At 42.1% G+C, this 21,899-nt stretch overlaps 1 long non-coding RNA gene across 1 annotated transcript; it reads right to left on the bottom strand.

Annotated features, from left to right (window-relative positions):
- Positions 1-2,956: 2,956 nt before the first annotated feature.
- LOC125909836 (uncharacterized) lies at positions 2,957-21,537 on the bottom strand. Its single transcript, XR_007453788.1, has 2 exons — positions 21,461-21,537; positions 2,957-3,099 (listed from the first exon to the last, which is right to left on the bottom strand). It is a non-coding gene; the product is annotated as an uncharacterized LOC125909836 (long non-coding RNA).
- Positions 21,538-21,899: the final 362 nt, after the last annotated feature.

Here is a 21,899-nt window from a genome sequence, read left to right on the forward strand (position 1 = left end):
CAACTTAAGAGGGATAGTGCTTACCTCCTCAACACTGAAGGGTGACTGTTTGGAGCAGGAGGTGTGGGAAATGGAGACCCGAGTGAGAGGCAGGAAAGCGTTAAAGCACCAGTAGCAGAGAGGAAATGAAATAACCTGCCCACCTCTGATCCTTGATACTTTCAAGAGCCTGTCTGGGGCCAGCAGCCTGAGGAAACGCCAAGGCTGTTTCGTGCCTTCACCTCTGGGCTGTTTTTTACTACCATTCATTAAGGAGATCTTTTCCGTCAGCCTTATCATCTCTCTTGGCTCTTGGTCAGGTTGAGTCAGACCTGGAACACTGATTTTTGCAAAGACTAACCAATCTTTTGTCTAGACACTTATGTCTTCTACCAAAGCCCTGCTGACCAGGGTCAAGGAGGAGATCTGTAAAATACATGGCCTCTTGCACAGCTCAACATTACAGGCAGAGAACTTGAAAGCAGGGAGACAGAAAAGTGAATGATGTGGGTAATTGAAGGCATTGTGAACCTTCTTTGTTTGAAAAGTAGAAGGGGACCAGTCTGGAGCATCCCCCAAAGGGTTTACAAATCCAGACTTTGTTTGTCCTGTTCCCTCTGCCTGGATCACTGTCAGTTCTTCATCTCTACTTCCTTTTCCCCTGACCAACTTTTATTTATTCTTCCAGTCTTACACTACAACTCACTTCTTCAGCAAAGCCTTCCCTGACCACCACAGTCTTTCATCACACCCTATCCTTTGCCAGCGTAGCACCCATCGGCATTATAACAAAATTATGACGTGTGTACCTTTCAGAAACTGACTACTCATAATCATTAGTTGTTGGGCATTTTGTAAATGATCTTATAATTGGCCTAACTGTAATTTTAGGCAGTAATCAGACAACAAAAACAGTATATGCAATTATAATTAAATTATAATGTGTCCCTCACTAGAGTTTAAGCTCTTTGGGGGCAGGGACTGTTTGGGCCTGTCTATCATTGAATCTGCAGTAACTTATACCATGCCTGACAAATAGTTGGGGGTCAAAATAAGTGCTGAATCAATAAATAAGTAAATGCATGAGATCATCCGTAAAAGGCTCTGGTGACGTGGGGGAAAGTTCAAAGGGTGAAACATTCAGACAGAGAACAGTTCATACCAGGGCAGTGGGGGAAGCAATATCCCACTGCCTCTGTTTTGGCCACATTGAGTTCCTGGGGTGGAACCTGCTACCCATGTCATGTGGCCTCCCTGAGCACAGAGCCCCTCTTAAGCCTTCTTCCATGGTTGCCTTTATGAGCAGGGAAAAAAGAAACTGGGAAGCCAGCTCCTTGGCTTTTTTTTTTTTTAACAAAAGTAGTCTTTGGTCCTTTCAGAGAAATCTGAAATTCATTTACATTTAAAAAATAGTTCATTGTCAGAGAAAAAGATTGTCAAGCAGTGAATCAGACTATGGTTTTGGCAGGCTGATTCATCCTTCGCATAGTACGTGCCACACTGCATTAGCCATCTTTCCGTGACGTTCATCATGAAACAAATAAGATTGTGCGTGTGTCTGTGTAGATCTGGTCCCCTCAGAGACTGCTGGCTCAGTGAAGGGACAGGTAGCCTTGTGCGTACCTTTTCATAACCTTACTACCTATCATGGTGTCACAGAATAATTGCTGATGAGATGGCTGGATGCAGCAAGTTGAGAGGTCCTTGGAAGATCTGCCATTAAACCTAAAGTATCCCCCATTGATCCCAAGGGCATGAATCCTTCCTCAGGGAGACACTTGACAAAATGGCTTTTAGGAGATCACTTTCTGGGCACTTTCTGGGCACCTTATCGCAGCCCGGTTTCTCCTTGCCTTCTTCCCATGCTGCAAACCAGCTCAGTAGGTCTGCTCCACACTGCTCAGTGCTACTCAGTCCTTCTCACATCCCCCTGTCCCTTCTTGCTCTTTAAAGGGGTCTGTCTCACAAGGAGCACCTCCTTATTCACACAGTGCTCTCTGCCATAGTTCTCTCAGATGACTGCATTTTCCTGGTCACAAAACACCCCCCCCCCCCATATACAACAGCTTCCTGGGTAAGCATTTATATAAAGACAGCAAGTCATTTCATGTGTACATTTTCATTAATAGATTGTCAGAGTCAGCACTCTGGGGATCTTTCATAAACTCAGGGGAAGTATTTAATAGAAACTACATTAGAAGATGCTTTCTAAAGTCTGTTAGTTTAATCAACATTCTTAGCCCATACATCAATGTCAAGACAATGAGATGGCCAAAAGCCTTGAGTGCTGGTGACTTTAACTAATATACTGCTGGTGCTGTGATGATATCCTTCAGTCTTCAATACGTCTTCACTTGATTCCAGCTTAATTTCTCTTGATGAATGACTCCACTTATTTTAAGGCCTGAATCTGTGGTGTTTTGCACTGTTAATTATGCTTTCAAATAAATAGGCAAGTTGAGATGACTTGAGCCAGTATCTACAACCATTTGGAGTTATAGTCCAAAGATCAAGAAGTATGGAGGGGATATTAGAAGAAATATATCAAGTGGGCAAACATGGGCCAGATTCTATGAATAAACTCCTCTGAGAATACTAGTCAGCACAGGGGCCAATGGCTTACTAGCTGATACCCTCATACTCTGGGAGAGCGAGAATATTTAAAAGAAAAAGTATGTATCATATGAACCATCTTTGGTAGGAGGGGCTATCAGCACTGGAAGAGAAGGTTCTCCTTTCCTTCATCAACCCAACTCTTTTTAATGCCAACAATGTGCTCAGCACTGTGGAAAAAAAAAAAACACCTAGTACTGTACTTACCCACCTCAAGTATGATCACACTGAATGTTCGGAAGGAATAAGTAACATTCCTGTAATCTGGCCTCCTGCCTCTAGAGAATGTTGTGTGTCTTGTCATTTCTCCTACCCTTCAATTACAGAAAATCAAAAGATAAAGGGTGGCCCCTCAGGTGACCTACCATGTGCCTGCCACAGTGTGCATCACGTCATCAGGAACAGGTATTGATTATCCTTCATTCTTGTCAGGTGGGCAGCAGCCAAACACCGTCCAGCCAGACCAGCCCATGTGGTAGTGTCTCCAGCTCAGTCTGGCTGTTAATTCTGAGGATGAATGAATATATAAGAAAAGGCTCAAAGGTTCCTGGTACGTAAGAGAGCTCCCTAAAGGTGAGCTTGCATTCCTTGCCTTCAACATGGACAGGAAGGGTGGATTCTCTGTCCTACCTGGGTTGACCATGCAACCTCGTCTGGCCAGTCTCAACATCCCTCACTGGGGCTACAACAGAGTGATGTGCTGGGTCGGCCATAGGCCACATACCTGCAAGGAGAAGGGCCAATAGACAGACATGGAGGGATTGAGGGAACAGGGCCAAGCAAACATCTCCTATGCACTATTATCAGACATTGAGCTGGGCATTTTATAGACAAGATCACAATATTCAGAAGGATATCAAGCAGGTTTTATCTGCATTTTGCACATGAGGAAATTGAGATTTAGAGAAAACAAGTAACTTTTGTTTTTGAGGGAAAGAGTGAGAGGAGGGGAGAGGGGAAGAGGGAAAGAGAGAGAGAATCCCAAGGAGGCTGCATGCTCAGTGCAACCCAACACAGGCTCGATCCCATGAACTTCGGTTCATGACTACAACTGAAGAGTCAGACACTCAACCCACTGAGCCACTCAGGCACCCTGCAAGTAACTTTTCACACAGATAGAACGTGAGTGAGGTTCTAGCCTGAGGCTTTCTTATGTCAAAGTCTTTGTTTATCCCTCTGAAACTTTCCTGAAAAAAATGAGATCAGGATGCAGAAGACTTTTTTAACCTGCATTCCAAACTCAAGAGGCCTGGAAAACAACCAGATTGGAAGAGCATGTTGATTGTTGACCTAAAACGTCTCCCAGGCATTCTGACTGGCCATCAACATGTCACCACAAATGTCTAGGCTCCGGAAACTAATTTTAAAGTCCAAAAGAAAAAATTGCCTTAAAAATATGCTAGTGATACAAAGGCAAAATAAAAACTAAGTCTTTTTTTGATGTATTTTTAAAGTCTTTTCCTTTAATATGGAGTGTGTGCGTGTGTGTGTGTGTGTGTGAAAGAGAGAGAGAGAGAGAGAGAGAGAGAGAGAGAGATAGAAAGAGAGATTGATTGATTGTCAAAAGGGATTTGAAATGTCAACATTCTCGGTAGTGTTGGGAACCCAAACACAACAGTCTTAGGTCAGTGCCTAAGAACTAGAAAGGCCAACTGACTAGACAATAACCATAAACATGACCCCTTTTCAAATTGATGTTGCTCGTGTCCCTGGGAGAATACAAAACATAAAATCAAACAAAAACTATGGCCTGGCAACAATTCTGACTTTTAAGAGGATTAAAAAAACAAGAGTTTGGGTCACAGAAAGCAGTGGTCATTTTTGGAGTTTCAGGATCAGCAGGACATGTTTGAAATATTTTAGCAGGACTTGAGGAGGGCTGGAAGCTTGTAAATTAAGTAGAAAAAAGTAGTTTACCTTCCACCAGTGAATTCTGTAGGAGTGGAAACCAAAAAGTTAGCATTCCTCTTTATTGGTGGAAGAGAAACCAATCAACAGAACTAGGTAGCTAGGGCACTGGGCTAAGAGCTTTATATGTATGTCTCTATTCTCCAAGTCTCTACTTGGAAGATGCCACTGGTTAGCAGCCTGTGTGGATAGGGCAGGTCCCTGCTGTGTGGGCTGACCTTCCCGTTCACATCAGAGAGCATCTTAACAGGGCCTGGGACTCAGGGAGACACAAGTGCTGTTGAGAAGCCATCCAAAGGCAACTTATGTTCCCTCAGGACTTGGCAAGCTCTGAGGGTCACATCTCAGCTTGGCCTTAAGACTACAGCTTCCTCCATGAACTTTAATTCCCCTTTCCCTTGACTCCCTCCCCCGACAGTCCCAAAACAGGCCAGTTCAGTCCCCAACATCAAAGAATTCTTTTTATTAAAAGCAGCAAGGCTGTTCCTTATGGCCTCTCTGACATAAATGGCTTAGGAGAGGAAAGGCAAGAAGAAAAGCACCTCAAGTATTTGCTGTGTTCACTTTCAAAGGGCACCCTGTTTGCCGAAAGGGTTATCTTGTGTCCACATGGTTTGTTTTCCCTGGGTCTGAAGCAGGAATTTGATGAGGCGAGCCTGGATCCCTTTCAGTACCACAGGGTGACACTTTTCTGAGGAGAACTGTGATGACATTACTTTTTTAAAAAATCATGTGCCCACAAGACACATCAGAGAGAAGGGGAATGCCCAGAAGCATCCGGCAATTTTGGATGGATTGAAGGACCAGAGGGTTGTATATTTTCTCTTCTAGGTACCGATGTAAAACAGCAGAGAAAACCATGATAAGTCCTCCTATATTAGGATGCTGATCTATGCAAACAATGGGAATAGGGCATCAGATCTAAAACAATGAGCCTCTTTTCTGTGTGGAAACTCCGGGATCTCCCATTCTTTTCCAATTTTAGCCTATATGGAATGAGCATATAGAACGTATTCACTGAAGACATTGAATTTAAATGAACTGAAATCAAAGCACAGGCGCAGATTTCCAAGAGGAAAATAAACATCTCATTCCTCAATCCAAAACCACAGGGACACTTGACTACAGAAGTACCTTAGAAAGCACATACATAAATCCCCCAATATTATGGCATGGTTCTCTGGTTTTGCTAAATTCTCAATGGGTGTGCCTCTTTCCTGTCAGGATTTCCTAAATAAAAATGAAAGCACAAAAATGTCCAATCATCTCTAATTCTTCCCTTGTGAAAAAAAGACCAACAAATAATCCTTGAGTCCCTACTTTAAAAGGCATGCACTAAAACTCTAACCTTAAAGGCACAAAAGATGCACACAGCTTTGAACTCTTTCCTAGGCTTGGTGTCTTCCATACAGCTACTGGAAATGATATTAAAAATTAAAAATATAGAGGTGCCTGGATGGCTCAGTTGGTTAAGCGTCCAACTCTTAATCTTGGCTCAGGTCATGATCTCACAGTCTGTGGGATCGAGCCCTGCAGTGGGCTCTGCACTGACAGTGCACAGCCTGCCTGGGATTTTCTCTCTGTCCCTCCTCTGCTTGCGTTCTCTCTCTCACTCTCTCTCTCTCAGTAAATAAACAAATTAACTTCTAAAAAATTAAAAATATAATTCTGTAAGAAAGAAATCAACTCATAACTCAGGGTTTTTTGTCTTGAAAAAACCTACTTTCTTGAAAAAAAAATTTCCACCACATCTAGGAGCCAAGACTCCCAGCCCATTCCCTTCCCTCACTGCTATCTGGAAGCATTTACCTCATATGGTCAATATGGAGAGTTTGCCTATTGGCAAACAAATTTTCTAATTTACTAGTAATATCATTCATGTTCAAGCAAAGAGACTACTGAAATGCTAACACACTTTTCATAAGATAGATTATTATTGAGGCAATTGTCAAAATACTTGTGATTCAAAACAAGCAGAATGCAAAAAGCAGTTAATCCTTTAAACACTCTTATATACAACTTCCCTGAAAAATGAACAGTTTTAAAAACTCTAAATCAAGGATCAGCAAAACTACAGTCCACAGGCTAACTCCAGTCTGCTGCATGTTTTTGTGAATGAAATTTCAGTGGCATCCACCCACAGCCATTCATTTATGTATTTGTTGTCTATGCCTGCTTCCAGTCTATGATAGCACAGTTGAGTAGCTGTGCCAATGACCATACTGGCCCCACAAACCCAAAAACATTTACTATCTGGCCCTTGACAGTAACAGTTTGCCAACCTTTGTCCTAAACTATTTCACACAACTTATTTTCTAAGAAGTGGTCTCTAGTTGTTTATTTTTACCTGATATATCTCATGCCAGAGAATTGCTTAAAATTACAAATGCTTTTCATAGAAACAGAAAGAACATTTGATTTTCATATGCAAGAAAAAGATTTATTATCTATTCTTTTTTTAAAGTTTATTTGACTTGGAATAAGTCAAGTGGGGGAAGGGCAGAGAGAGAGGGAGAAAGAGAGAATCCCAAGCAGGCTCCATGTTGTCAGTCCAGAGCCTGATGCAAGGCTCGAACTCATGACCATGAGATCACAATCTGAACCAAAACCAAGAGTCAGACACCTAACCGACTGAGCCACTCAGGTACCCCTATTGGCTGTTCTAACATCAGTATATAGAACAATTTCCAAGGACAGCTCACAATGTTTGCTCAGAAAGCATGGTGGACTTTCTCCTGCCTACATATGCTGTGTTGGATGAAGATTGCAGGGAGCTCAGAAGTAGAAAACTCACTTGGAAAGACCATCATTGTAGACTTTAAAATGGGCCCCTGAGCACAAGCGTGATCAGAGATGTGACAAGTCCCCCCGAAAGTGATATAAAGCCACAACCTGCCTTTACTGATTCCCTCTGACAGAACAGGTGCTGTTTTCTGACTCAGACCCTGTCAACCAATATCTCATGGGCATCATGAGGATCAGGCTACACCAGAGACTAAGGGTAAACAGAAGTCCCACAGTATCTGGGACCCAAGCTCCATCCATCTTGCTGCTCTGTCAGCCCTAGTCAGATGTCCTCCTTCGTGTGAACCAATGGGGCCCTCCGCACATCTGCGTTCCACTCACTGGAAAGGGAGGATGCAGGCAGAGAAGAGGCAGCACAGGCCAGAACCCAGCCACTTGGCCATGGAGAGCTGTGAGAGAAGCTGGAATATAGTCTTTCATTCTGGGCTTCTGCAGGCCCAAGTAATGCTCAAGCATTCGGGGCCTGAAGGTTGGGAATCAGGGGGCAACTGGAAGTCTCTCCCACAATGGAGAAATACTGCCCCAGGAGGGAGGAGTCTAACAAATCATTTCTTGAGAACAGAAGTGAACTGGAAGAAGAAATACCAAATTCTCTAAAGGGAGAAAGGAGGCATCACCATATTTGGAGAAAATACTTAAAAGGAAGAGAATAGACCTGATGATAAATTTCCTCAAACTTCTCCTGGGACTCACTGACACTACTGCATAGAGTTTGTTCCAAAAGTCATGCTGTCCGTAGGCTGGCTTCAGATCAAAAGTTGTGACCTTCCTCCTAAAATCCAGGCTGTGTCTGGCCAGGGCCACCAGCCATCATGTGATGTCCTGCTACAAGTCTGAAATACAGAAGGGCCAGTTTAAGGCCAAACAACCAGGAAGCTCCCTTCCAAAGCCATCGTATGGGGTAGAGCAAAGCTACTGGCTCAGCCAGAACTCTCTGAGAGCCCCATCCAACCTGCAAATGGAAAACAACAGGAAAGGGGTGGGCAAACACCCCCCACACCCAGAACCCAGCGAGCTTGCTCCAGATGAAAGAAGGAAGAGAAAAATGAATGCCAACACCTGTGACAAAGAAAGAGGTACAGGCTGACCCTGCCTTCCATTTATTTCAGGCCTCCTCCAAGCCGCTGCTTGTCAATGTGAAGGTTCACTTGTCAAGCCAAACACAGGCAGTGCTTAAGCTGTACCAAAAAGAGAAAAGAAAACAGAAAAAAAATCCAAAAATGAAGTCCATCTTTGCCAAAGGGAGTTGCTGTGTCATTTGTGGCAAAAGGCACTGGTGCTATATCCAAGTAGAAAAGAGAAAACAAACAATCCCATTAAAAAGTGGGCAGAGGAAGTGAATAGACATTTCTCCAAAGAAGACATGCACATGGCCAACAGGTACATGGAAAGGTGCTCGACATCACTCATCATCAGGGAAATGCAAATCGAAACCACAATGAGATACCACCTCACACCTGCCAGATTCACTATCTTCATAAAGACACAAAATAACAAGTGTTGGTAAAGATGTGGAGAAAACAGTACCCTTGTGAACCACTGGTAGGAATATAAATGGGTGCAGCCACTATGGAAAACAGAATGAAGGCTCTTCAAAACATTTAAAATAGTACTATCATCTGATCCAGCAATTCCATTTCTGGGTATTTATCTGAAGGAAACAAAATCACCGTCTTGGACAAATCTGCACTTCCCTGTTCACTGCAGCATTATTTACAAGAGCCAAGATATGGAAACAACATAACTTTCCATCAGTAGATGAATGGATAAAGAAGTGTGGTGTATGTGCACACAACGGAATATTATTCAGCCATTGAAAAGAAGAAAATCCTGCCATTTGCAACAACATGGAGGGACCTGGAGGGCATTGTGCTAAGTGAAATAAGTCAGACAAAAACAAATACCGTATGATTTCACTTGTATAAGGATTCTAAAAAAAAAAAAAACTGGACTCCCATGAATAGAGCACAGTAGTCGTCAGAGGCAGGGTGTTGGTAGGGGGAGTAGGGTGGAAAATGGGTGAAGGGGATCAAAAGGTACAAAATTCCAATTATAAGAGGAGTAAGTTCAGGAGATGGAAGGTACAGCATGGTGATTATAGTTGATAATGCTGTATCATACATTGGAAAGTTGCTAAGAGAGGACATCTTAAAAGCTCTCATCATAAGAAAAGGATATTTGGTCTCTCTTTTCTTAATGTTTTTATTTATTTTTGAGAGAGAGAAAGAGACAGAGAAGTAGTAAGGGATGGGCAGAGAGAGAGGGAGTCACAGAATCCAAAGCAGGCTCCAGGCTCCGAGCTGTCAGCACAGAGCCCGACATGGGGCTCGAACCCACAAATTGTGAGATCATGGCCTGAACTGAAGTCGGACACCCAACCGACTGAGCCACCCAGGCGCCCCAAGATACTTGTTTTTTTTAATACTTTTTAAATGTTTGTTTATTTATTTTTGTTACAGAGCATAAGTGGGGGAGGGTCAGGGGGGAGGTCAGTGACACAGAATCTGAAGCAGGCTCTAGGCTCCAAGCTGTCAGCACAGAACCCAACATGGGGCTCAAAAACACGAGCCGTGAGATCATGACCTGAGCTGAAGTCAGACACTCAGCCGACTGAGCCACCCAGGTGCCCTGAAAAAGATATTTGTACTGGTAATGGATGTTAATGAAACTTTGTGTGGCCATCATTGCACCCTATATACACGTAGCAAATCACATACACCTTCAACTAATATAATGTTATATGTCAATTACATCTTAATAAATCTGGGGGAAAATAAAAGGGACAGAAAAGTATGGACAGAAAAAAAAAAGAGAGAAGAGAGACAAGTGTATCATCCAGCTTTTCCACCTTTTGCCAGTTAGAGAGAGGAGGTCCTTTTCACAGCTCCTGAGAGGAGATCCCTACAGATGGGGAAAGACAGAGGATGTAGTTTTAAGGCCTCTTTTTCCCAGGTGGCATGCACACCTTGTCATGTCATGCTGGCTTCTCGAGTGGCTGCTGCAGCACAGAGAGAGAGAGAGAGACAGATGGTGTGTGAATCTTGATGTCCCCCACAGCACTCATGAGCTGCTAAGTCTGGAGATGGTCAAGCCAGAGAAGGATGGCACCCATCAACCATCACCTGCAGAGAAGGCGGAACCAAGACCAACTGGTTGTCAAATCTTGAAGTTTGCTTTGAATTCTCTCCCAAGTTTCCTCGGAGCATGCTCTGCCCTAATTTAGTTTTTTTTTTTTTTTTTTTGCATCTTTCACCGAGGAACCCCAGACTGCTTATCAGGCACTCTGTCCACGCTGCCTGTACCAGCGCAGTCTCAGTCTGGACTTCCCTCAGTATCTCCTGCTAAAAATATACTCTCTGTGCCTTTCATTGTACCACAGGAGAATGGCCAGTGTTAGAAAGGAGCTGATAAAACACTTCCCTGAATAGCTCTTGGGTCAAAGAGGAAGCCAAATTTGCAGTGTTAGAGTTTTTAGGCAAAAATAATAATAATAATAATAATAATAATGATGATAGCAATAAAACAACATATCAAAGACATAATGTATAGCCGGTTTATTTAGAGAAAAACTGTGGTTTCATATGCCTCAAGCATTAGGCAAGAAAGAATAAAAATAAATAAGCTGAGCAGAAAATAGAAAATATTAATAATCAACCTTAGGAAATAAAAAGGAATATAACTATCACTAAGAAAGATATGAATATTATAAGGGAACAGTGCAGACACTTTTACACTAATACATTTAAAAGGTGTATTAGGAAACTTGAACACTTGAACAGAAAAAAATGACTCATCAAGACATATTCAATTAATATGCTAATTGAAATTGGGAAGAAAAAAAAAAGGTAAAAAGAATACGATGGGGAGAAAACACCAGCCTTAAATGGTAATGGTATATAATTCCTAAGTTTGGGGGATTATCCCAGAAAATTTCAAAAGAGGAAAAGCTTTCTAATTAATTTTGAGAGTTGGTAGAAGCCTGATATTCAAAACCTGACATCAACATACACACACACACACACACACAGACACACTACTCATACTATACACGTATTAATGTCACATACACTATATAGAGGTATAAATACAATGTCTGTCATATGATCCAGCTAAGTATTAAAAGAACAATTCAAAGTGGCCAAGTAGGTTACATTCCAAAAATATAAGAATTACTCAGTATTAGGAACTCATTAATAAATCAAAGGAGAGCAGATGACCATCTCAACAGATGCCTCAAGGACATTTGATAAAGTGTAATTTTCATTCCTTCATTTAAAATGATAATAGGGGGGCGCCTGGGTGGCTCAGTCCGTTAAGCGTCCGACTTCGGCTCAGGTCATGATCTCATGGTAAGTTCAAGCCCTGCGTCAGGCTCTGTGCTGACAGCTCAGAGCCTGGAGCCTGCTTCGGATTCTGTGTCTCCTTCTCTCTCTCTGCTCCTCCCCCGTTCATGCTCTGTCTCTCTCTGTCTCAAAAATAAATAAACATTTAAAAAAATATATAAAAAATAAAATGATAATAGGGAGGTTGGGGAAAAAACAGTTTGTTAAAATGATAACGATCATATCTACTGACTACCAATAATTACCTTTATACTTAAGCTTCAAGTAGTTGAGACACTCACATCAAAGCCAGGAATAACAGTCACACCTTTCACCACCACTGTTATTTCACATTGTCACAGAAGCTGTGCTGTATGTAACTTGACAGAAGTTACTGTAAAATAAGATGCTAATATTGGAAATAAGAACATAAAAGTAACATTTTTTAGCAAAGGTGGGATTGTTCATTTGGACCATTCACAAGAGTCAACTGAAAGATGATTTGAACAAATGAGATTTCCTGAAAACATCCAGTGAAAAAAAAAAAATAGAACAAATGCAATACCTTCCCAGCATAAGAGAAAACAGAAAAGTCTATTAAAAAACTCATAAGTTCAGAATAAATTCATCAAGAAATGTGAAGTATCTATCATTAAAAGAAATGAAACTATAAACTACTGAAGAAAATGAGAGTTGGAATACATGCACAGACATCCATTATTCACAGATGTAACAACTTAATGTCAAACTCATGCCAACTATTTATAAGATGATCTATAACTATTATACAATACATCCAAACCCCACCAAGTTCCTTCTTGCTATTGTTGTTACTGCTTTCGGATTGTTCTTTATTGCTGCTGCTGCTGTTATTGTGTTGCATTTTAAAAGTAAATATGAAGTTCATTTGGAAAAAAAATATATGTGGTAACTAAGAAAATTATGAAAAAAAGAAGAGTAATGAGGGATGACTTCCACTTGGTAAAACCTACCATTATAATAGTAAAGCAATGTGACACTGGGACAGAGCACAAGGTGCCCAATATTGTTTCAGATATTGTTTTTATTCCCAAGGAGGTCCTGTAGATATAAACAGGGAAATAGACCCGAAAATGAAAGGAAAAGATAGGATTATTCATTTGGAAAATTCATAGGAAATAGACATAAAAATGAATGTTTGCAACAATACAATACTCTTTATAATAAAAATATGAATATGAAGAGTTCTAGAGACACAGGACGGGGCTTCCTACTCTCCTTCTGGGAGGTGGGGAAGCCCTGCAAAAGAGTTGATGTGTAAGCTGGTCTGTATGGGGGGGCTCCCTGGTGGAGAAGGGTGGCAAGGCTCACCCAAGCACATGACAGGGGATGGGGGGTCTGAAAACATGTTGCCTTGAAGAAAGAGCAGTAGGACTATTAAGCTAGACTCCAAAGGACACGGGGAAGGAATGAGAATCTGTGGCAAAACTGCAATGGGATTAGACTATCTTTGGGAAACAGGGGTTCAAGGGCTCTTAAAACATTTTTTAGCAAATTTAGATTCCCAAGTTCCATGCTCAGACATTGGGATTTGCTTTGTAGATGTTTCAGAGTCACAACCAGGGTCTGAAAGGCACTGAGGTAGGCTGTAGATAGCTGCTGAACCCAAGAGGTGATGTGATTCTGGCTGTTTCAGAAAACTGACTCTTGCCATTGTATGGGAGTGTGTTGGAGGAAAAGCCTCTGGAAGCAATGGGATAAGCCCCAGAAGAGGGGAACATACTTGTTTAAGCTGACCCCATGGGCTAATGGCAGGGTCCATCCTGAGGCACTGATCCCCCAACTCCCAGTTCAGGACCCTCTAACCCCTCTCTGCAGGGGCAGCTGGAACTTCTAAATGATGTGGGCAGTGTCTGAGGTATGTCAGACCCACCAGGCAGCAATTACCTACTGACCTGATGAGACAGAACCTGACCACCTCTCATTGCAAAATAATCCTCCTAAAACTTGAGATGGCAAACCCTTTCCAGAGATAGGACAAGAAAGAGTATAAGAAGTTTAGCAGGAAAACATCTGGAGATCCTACTCACCAGAATCATACACACAGAATAAGATGCACAAAATAGGACTCCTCAAAGTGATATGAGGAATTCACCTATTTTAGTAGAAGGCAGGGGCAAAAGAGATATGAATCTCCAAATTTGCTTTTCTCTTCCCTCTTCCAAGGAGCCTGGATCGTTCAAGGCTGTGTGTGTGTGTGTGTGTGTGTGTGTGTGTGTGTCCTCACACATGTGCATGCACCTACACCTTTGAGATGCCTGTTGTGATGCAGAAAGAAATGCTTCAAGTATCCCACAGACCCAGTTATCCTGGGTCTCCAACCTATACCCACAAATGCTAAGGGAGCAGAGATCAGCACAATCCATTGTATTCAATACTCGGTTTCATCCCAGGTATGCAGGACCTAAGAAAGATGTCACAATATTGAGAAGACAGGATCTTTTCACTTGTTTTTAAATTTCTATCAAGTGAATCAGGAATGAAATCCCAAAAAGAAATGATTTCATTGCTGATAAATTTGACATCCAATTCCCTTGTCTAAACTCAAGATTATGGCATGAAACTGTAGGAAAATAGCAATTAATGTCATTACTTTGGAAGGGCAGGGTAGAGGCAGGGCAGGGGAGAAATGGAAGGGAGAGGAAAGAAATAGAAGAAAAGAGGGAGGAAAACATGGGCTGCCTTTTTTGATAGCTCCCCCTTAATAGTCAACATTTAAGAACTAAGCATTTCCCAAAATGGTGTTGATGGCAACAAATATATCAGGCCATAAAAAAATAAAAAGATCAGTGATCCCAAGGTGACCCTAGACCTAGACCCAAACTTGATCCTTCAAGCTCAGTGTTAATAATCCTACTGTGAGGGTGTATGGTGAGTGCCACCCTGGGTCTAGAAAAAAATAAGACTCAAACATCCTTCAAGTCCCAGTGGCTGGGAATCTGGTCCTATCATATCATGACAGTAAAGTGTCTCAAAAACACAGAATACAAGGGCCTCTGGGTTTGTGGAGATCTGAGTGAATAATACTCAGCAACAGGAGGAAGTACAGATAGACTCAACTCAGCTAAGGTTCTGTTACTCCCCCCCAGTGGGATCCCCAGTCTCCTCACTCTCTTCCTCAGGGGTCCCCAAGGCCAGAAAGCATCAGGCATTCTCCTGCACATGGCCAGCCACGCACATGAGGCTACCAGCATGATTTTAATACAATTGGGAAAAAACTGACTGAATAATGTCCTTCCACTTTTTACAACCATTTCATGAGGCAGAGCCCTTGTCCTACTTTGTGCATGTTTCACTCTCCCCTCAGAGTCTCCGTGTTTGGACTCACCCTGGCTCTCCCCCACGGTGCTTGCATGCTCTTCAACATTTCTGTGGAATGATGCAATGTTTTGTAGATGGGCAAGAGGACACATGTGGCTTCAAAATCTGCCTGTAACCACTTACAAGTGTGTGATCTAGAATAAGGGACATAACCACTTTGTGCCTCAGTTTCCTTATTTATAAAATAGTACGGACTTCATACTATCCTTTTCAAGGATCAAATGAGATCATGTATGAAGCATTTCCATGCCTGGAACCTGGTTAGTGCTCACCTGTGTCATGAGTGTACCTTGACAGTTTCCAAACCATACCAGATAGGAGAATCACCTAGAATTTGTTCACACGCAGATTCCCAGGTATCAAATCCAAACACCCTGATTCATTAGGTACTAGAGGCTCAGGCGTCTTCCTTTCAAGAAACTACATCAGAGGGTGCAGGTGATCTGTATATTATACTCTGAGAAGCCCTCCTACAAGTATTGCTTCCAACATAAATACTTCCCCACTGGCCCAAATGGGGGAACAGGTGGGCAGGACAGCTCTCAGAAGCCCTGTGAGACCCTAAAGTGTCCCTGTGGAGGAAGACAACTTCCAATGTCAAAAAAAAAAATCACTGAAGAGGTAAGAGCCCAGGAATTTTTGAGACCTTTTCTCCAAAGCCATCAGTGACAGCTAGGAAAAGGGAGCCAGTTTTGTCCTCTTATCTCTTTTTACTCAAGTGAAGTTATTTTGCTCTGTTGCAGCTGCTAGTTGCCAGGAGTCCAGCTTAATCCCAATCTGCCCATCACATTGACATTTCAGGTCTCAGTGGAGAGGATGGTTACTGCTTTCCCAGAGGACAGTGAGCCAAGAGCAGAGTGCTCCTTTCCAGCCTCAGATGCTCATTCCAACGGGAGCATCAAACTCCATTAAGACAGATGCTGCTGCTGAGGCTCTCTCTGCATGGACTGGGCAGCATGCATGTTTCATCATTTAGGTGTGGTTTCTCTCACACTGTCTCCCCAAAATTAGAGAGCTGCATGGAGAGTTTTGTGCATAGAAGGAGCATCATTGCCCCCATTTCAGAGCCCTAACCAAAATGGGGCAAAAAACAGGTGTGGCGAAATGAACAGAACAATAGTTCCTAACGGTGTTGCAGAAGAGGGGGTTCCAACAAGCAGGAGCCTGGGGGAACGTAGCATTGCCTGGAATGAGAGAGCCTGTAAACAGTGCCCTCCTGGACTGACAAGTCCTCAGTCATGGTCCCTTACACTCTCCAGAAAACTGGAAAAATGGAGCCTCCCCTGGGGACCTTTAAGAGATGTGAGTGATTCAGACTCCTGCTGCCTACTGCTTTTTACTGTGGTAAAAACCATCCCAAACACAGCTTCCTGGCAGGAATTTTATCTGTCGGATCCAATTTCCTCAGCAGTTGAACAACCAAGAGATCCTGCGTGCTGATCCTGTCCCTGCCTCACCTCCAAGGGTGACTTTAGTTATATCCCTCATGTCCTTGATGTGCTTGTTTAATCCATCTATAAACCAAAGTGAATCTTGAAATATTTCACCAAAGCACATTGGAACACACACATGCACAGGGAGAGAAATAGAAGAGGGTAGAATGGAGTATTTTTAGAAATTCTGTACTCCTTTTCATTTGCCCATATTTTTATAGACTTGCTAGTGCTTTTTTTAATGTTTATTTCTTTTGAGAGAGAGTGTGTGCAAGCAGGGGAGGGGCAGAGGGAGATAGAGACAGATATATATATAAATATATATATATATATATATATAAATATATATATATATATGGAGAGAGAGAGAGAGAGACAGAGACAGAGACAGAGACAGAGAGAGAGAGAATATCCCAATCAGGCTCCCTGCTGTCAGGGCTTAGCCCAACACAGGTTCAATTCGCAAACCGTGAGATCATGACCTGATCTGAGATCAAGAGTCAGTCGCAGATGCTTAAGTGACTGAGTCACCCAGGCACCCCTACTAGTGCTTTTCTTAATAAGAAAAAAATATTTTTAAATTTCCAAAAAGATCATGTTAAAAAATGAGGCAGCATGGCACAATGACTAACATAGGCTTTAGAATAGTTGGTTCAATATGCCTGTCTCTGCTACTGACTGGCTGAGTATTTTAACCTCTTTAGGCCATTATTTCCTCATCTGCAGAATGAAGACAATATTAGTACCTATCTAATTGGGCTATTGTAAGGAGTAAATAATAGATCTATGTAAAGTACTTACATTAAGTGCTCAGTAAATTGCATTGGTTTTATTCATGGTAACATGTTCCCTTTTTATACAAAGATATACCTGTGAAGTGGATACTCACAAACGTACATTCCCAAAAGTAGGTTGGTTAATCTGGCGTACCTACCACCCCCTCACACACATACACACGCACTTTATTCACTGAGTCCCCTTGCGATAGCAGCACCCACATGTAAGAGGGGTAAAGCAACAAGGCATGAGATCTATTGAACAAGTTGCATGACCCTGGTCTCATCTAGCATCTCATGCCATCAAGTCACAGCTGAGCAGACACTATAATCAGAAGTTACTTAGGGTCTATGGCTGTGGAGATGGGTCTGATAATTCTGACAGTCCTGGAAGTCTTCTAGAGATAGGAAGGATCCAAAGTAATTTTAATGATTAGCAACCTTACCAATGAGAGAGAACAAACACACACACACACACACACACACACACACACACACACACACTCACTCCAAGAAATACGACGTTTAACAGAAATATTAGAGAGGCTTTTCTGATCCTACACATTCTACTGGAGAGTCAGCTACATACTCACCAAGAAGGAATTCTCCTATCACTTCCCACTGTATAACACTTGACTGTCATGGTCATGATAAGCAACTGTAACTGATGAAAACGTGTTGAAATGGAAAACCATGAGAAATTATCAGACTTGAAGGAAAACTGAAAATAAAATCTCTCCTTTCTTTACACACACACACCACCCTATGCTTCATGAACTTCTACATCACTCTAATATATTTGATACCCTTCCCCCAAGAAAGACAAGGGGGTCCCAGCAATCTTGTTCAGCTCACAATTAAGCCAGACCTTCTGCCATGCCACATCTCCTACTTTTCTTCCACTTCCCTTTTACCCAGCCCTGTTGGGTTCTTCTGTGTGCTCTTGGCTCCTTTGGTTTCCACTGAGCACTGCAGCCATTGCTCTGGAGGACAACTTTCTCACTCTGAGCTCTGTTGGAGCCAATATGCTGACATCCTGAAGTTTCCAAAATGTATCCTCTGGGGTCCTCAGTTCACCAAAGCCACTGTGTTCCACCAGAAGTGGAACCTACACACTGTTGTGGCCTCTCCTTTCTAGCTGATACCATCACATCACAATACTGTTGTGCAGGATGTCTTACAGAGTTTCACGAAAGATCCAATTTTCACCTTCCATCTCGTTCTTCCGGACCCAACACTCCATGAGAGCCTGGGCCAGAAGAAAAAGCCAGGTGGGAGTATCAATTACCCAAAAGTCTCCTCCCCTCTTATGGCCAATAGACTAAATCTCTTTCATTAGATCAAGTGCACCTGTTCCTTCCCTTAGGAGGACTTTTCTTTTTTTTTAATGTTTATTTATTTTGGGGAGAAAAAGAAAGAGAAAGAGAGATCTGAGAAGGGGCAGAGGATCCGAAGCAGGCTCTGCAGTGTCAATGAAGATCCCAATGTGGGGCTGGAACAATGAGATCATGACCTGAGTCCAAGTCAAACACTTAACCAACTGACCCACCCAGGTGTCCCTGAGGATGATTTTCTCCCAGGAGGTTCATCAAGCATTGATGTAAATACATTTCTTCAGGTTCTACCCCACCAAGAATCCCAATATGTCTCTAAGAAGTAAACATAGCTTAAGATCAAGCTGGGATATCCCCACACATAAACAGAAATAAACTTTTCCAGCTACCCAGTTTCTCATCTGGTTTCTAAATCTCCACATCTGATCTCCATAATTGACAGAAGATAAAGAGATCCCTGACATTCATCATGTCCAAAGCCCATCATTTTAAAAGTGTGAATTAGTAAAGAAAGCCTGAGTGTTTGGAAATACACTTTGTCAATTAAGTATTGAATATAAAGCCACCTTGGTACAAAATTATGTTGCCTTTCACCTTCCCCTGTCCTTAGCTCTCTGCCTTTAAGATGGGCACTCTCATGGCTTTCCTCTTCCCTAACCCAGCAGTGACCTCATCTCCAAATCTCCTGCCCCTAAACACTCTTCAAAATGTACCTGTCTTGGGCTCAACTCCCACAGACCTTGAACTTCTAAACTAGCCAATTAAAATCTCTCACTGTGAGGGTGGATTGATGAACTTAACCCTCTAAGTTACCCTGATTAAACAGTGTTTTAGGAACAATAGCTTAATCTCAAGGTCCTAGACAGTGGGGTCCAACCAGAACCCCCACCAGAAGGGGGATGGTGCAGACGATACATCAGGAATGGTAAGCCTTTCCCTCTTGACCACCATCTTCTTGACCACCACCAATATCGTGACTACAGAGCCTGTCCTATTTTTATTTGATAACTTCCTTCTTATCTCCAGCAGTCTTTAATTAGAAGGTAAGCAACATAACCACTAAAAAAAGCATTAACATCGTTTGGTTTTACTTTTCAACTGGTGCTCTATTCAACGTTCCTGATGCTTGTCATTTTTCTTACACCAGCTAAAACTTGAATGTCTCCGATCTTTGAGCGAACTCTCCAAAAAGCCCACAGCACTGGAGCTTTGTGCTTCTTTCTCCCCTGCCTCCAATACTTCCAGTCTGATGGTCATTATGAAACTAAGAAAACATTTAGCTTTGGCTTCCTGGAATCTTCCATATAAACAAATCGGCAGGTATGTGGGAGATCAAGGCCCTTGGGGGAGTCTACATAAACATGTTCTCCAAAGAAGAGACATAAGCTTCCCTATCCTCAGCCCTAGAGCCAAGATTCTCTTCCCTTCACTAGATAAAGCCCATCATGTCTATAAGAGGCTTCCTGAGCCTTCCGGAGGAAGGCTTCACTATCATATGCTGACTCATTAGTGAGCCAAGCACCACAGCTGGAAAACAGTGCTCATTTGTGAGATCACAACATATAGAGACAAAAGAAGAGAGAGTCCTGATTGTATAATAATGATAAAATTCTCATTAACATGTTTTCCTTCCATTTTTCAGTAACCAGGCATGCCTGTCCTTATAGAACTTCTCAACCAGTCTCATCCAACAGAGCTTCTTGGAAGAATTTAATCATATAACCAGAAAATTTCCTCTTTATTTTCATGCCTCCTTTTCAAGAAACCATGTAAAAAAAGTGTTTGACTTCTCTGTAACTTTAAGGCAATTCAGGATGGGGGTGATGGTGGGGATGTCTAAGCTTCTGAGCTATATATAGTAAGTTCTTGGTGACTCTTTCAGAGCCTTTTGATTACTTGATTTATCTATCAAGTGATTTGCCCAAAGTTCACAAGGGTCCTATAAAACCAAACCTAGAAATTTCTTTAAGATGTCTAAAGTTCTGAATAAGATGATGCGAGAAACCTTTAATTTGCACCTCTGGCCAACACTATCCTTCTGCCCTGAAGTCTTCATCTTATTTCTCCAACATATTAGCTCAGATTCAGCTTGTTGTGAATAGCAGAAGATCTTAATGTGTTTTGAGCAATGGAAAAGTTGATTTACATCTTAGTATAAGGGGTCTGGGTCAGGTCTATTTCTCCACAGAGTCAGACTCAAGTCCCTACTATATTATTATTCCTCTGTGCCTCGCCTCAACATCATGGACCAAGATGGTGGCTGCTACATTCCAGAAAGCAGGATGGAGGGAAGGATAAGGAAGAGGTAGAGGCAAAGGACTCCCACATTATCTCTTAATAAGTTTATCAGAAGCCTTCACATGACATCTCTGCATATATCCCACTGAAAAAATTTAGTAACATGGCCAAATCTATATACAAGAGAGCCCAGGAAATAGGATCACCATCCCGAAGACCATGTCTAGTCAAAAGTCAGAAGTTCTCTTACCATGGAAAAAGAAGTGACTAGATATGAAGGATTACCAGTAGTCTCTTTCCCATTACCAACTATTATTATAATATTCAAATGACAATGAATTTTGGATTCAGAGGTGAGGCTGGCTGAAATGCTGGCAGTACATAGAGGAGCTGGTGACAGATTCCATGCTGAGAAAGAGAATGGATTGAAACAGAAACTAAAATTGAAACAGAAGTGAGACAGAGGATGAGGGAAGAAAAGAAGCTGAGGGTAAATTTAAGGATTATTTAGAACCTACCAGATCTCAAACCCTAAATCCATGGGGATTGAAAGTGTAGAGAAAGACAAATAAATCAATAGAACAGCATAGAGTCCAGAAATAGTGTCAGGTATGCATGTGAGGAAAGACAGATGATTTAGTAAATAGTGTGAAGACAGAGGGCCAACGGTTTAAAAAAAAAAAATTGATTACCTCCTCTCACAACTTGAGTATTCCAGAAACAGTACCTGAAGCAAGGTTTAAGTGCCAGTGCTTTTTGGAAGATGGAGGTCTAGAAGAGTGAGGGTGGGAGGAAAGGGAAGTGAGATACTGAAGGGTAGAAAGCCCTTACAAGGTAATGGGTGTGGAGCTGCTACTGCTTCATGAAGAGACACAACCAATCACACAGTCATGCAGGACATCCACAGACACACTACACAAAAAAAGGGCCTCTGACAAGTCCATGGGAAGAGCAAATAGAGAAACTACCTGTGATCTCCCTCTGTCTCCTATTTCCCACTGGCCACAATGTTCATGGAATTCCAGTCCTATGCCTTGTACGTCAGAGGTCACCATTTCTACTGAACAGATCCCAAATAATGATTCTATAAGCAGGATAATGAGTTGCTTTCAAGCTCGTGTCTTTAGAGAT

Source organism: Panthera uncia (assembly GCF_023721935.1).
Source record: "Panthera uncia isolate 11264 chromosome B3 unlocalized genomic scaffold, Puncia_PCG_1.0 HiC_scaffold_1, whole genome shotgun sequence".
NCBI lineage: Eukaryota > Metazoa > Chordata > Mammalia > Carnivora > Felidae > Panthera > Panthera uncia.